General features: G+C 41.7%; 1 protein-coding gene across 1 annotated transcript in view; it reads right to left on the bottom strand.

Moving 5' to 3' along the window:
• LOC106876556 (chitinase-3-like protein 1) overlaps positions 1-1,369 on the bottom strand; it is a 53,330-nt gene that overhangs the window by 26,717 nt on the left and 25,244 nt on the right. The window lies entirely within an intron of this gene.

Consider the following 1,369-nt stretch of genomic DNA (forward strand, 5'->3'; position numbering starts at 1 on the left):
GTGTGTGTGTGTGTACGTGTGTGTGTGTGTGTGTGTGTGTGTGTGTGTGTGAATGTGTATGTGTGTGAGACTCTCTGTGTGTGTTAGTATTTGTGTGCGCGCGCGTGGCTATAACTTTCAGTTTCTGTATATTTCGCTTTCTCTCTTTCTCTCTCCATCCAAGTACACAAGCATACAAAGACACAAACTCTTAAACAGACACCCACCCACACACACACGCACACTATCATACGAACAAACGATAAACTTAGCTAGTGTGCCAGGCAACAAAGCAAAACAAAATACAAAGAAAGACTATATCAAATCACAAAAAGAAAAAAAATGACCTGTTCTCAGAGAAATGACACAGGTTTGACTCGATAAATCAAAGGAACAATTTCCTCAACGCACCTTCCTATGACCCCATTATCGGCGCAGGTACGATCAGGAGAGCAGTTGCATGGAAATATAACCTTTCCCCAACTCACGAGACCAAACCCGCCGCACCCATCCGTAACTGCAGCACCCAACAAGTCTTTGGTTCTGTGAGGTACTCCCTACCCATAACGATGTAGCAGATCAGAGGTTTCCAATCAGGAGAACTGGGAGGCCGCGTGGTTACATGATTTAGTGGACACATGATAACAGGTTTTCCCTCATCTTGCCGAACACAACACTTGTACCTGATGTTCTTTGTGCAGTATGAGTCTGATGGTGGACCCCGCCACCGCTAGGTGTTCGGCAATGGTCCTCATTGACCCATTGTGGTTGATGTTGATAAACTCCCAGATCTCCTGGATGCTCACTGCTGTGAATATTAATTTCTCTTGGTCTCGAATGTCAGAGGTTTCTAGGACTTTCTTGGCACTGAACATATAGATCTGATTACGTTCAAGAAGCTAGTGATCTCTGAAACATTATTGTTGGCACAACACGACATGCCTTTTCATTTCTTTTATCACATTAGAATCTTACAAGTTGATGCTGGCGATATGTCTGAAAGAGAAGTTAGGAAGTTAAAATTTGTTGCATGCTGCATGACATTACGTTCAGTCATTTTCCATTTATATCTCTTTAAATGTCCCTTTAATGCTGTATTCACAATTACAAAGCGCACACTATATACAAAAACTTATTCTACTGAAGTTGAGGCAATAACTTTTACACAAACATACAAGCAGACTTACACATTCTCTCTCTCTTTCTCTTTCTCTTTCTCTCTCTTTCTCTTTCTCTCTCTCTCTCTTTCTCTTTCTCTCTCTCTCTCTTTCTCTTTCTCTCTCTTTCTCTTTCTCTCTCTCTCTCTTTCTCTTTCTCTCTCTCTCTTTCTCTTTCTCTCTCTGTCTCTCTCTCTCTCTCTTTCTCTTTCTCTCTCTTTCTCTTTCTCTCT

This window comes from Octopus bimaculoides, chromosome 2 (genome assembly GCF_001194135.2).
Source record: "Octopus bimaculoides isolate UCB-OBI-ISO-001 chromosome 2, ASM119413v2, whole genome shotgun sequence".
Classification (NCBI taxonomy): Eukaryota; Metazoa; Mollusca; class Cephalopoda; order Octopoda; family Octopodidae; genus Octopus; species Octopus bimaculoides.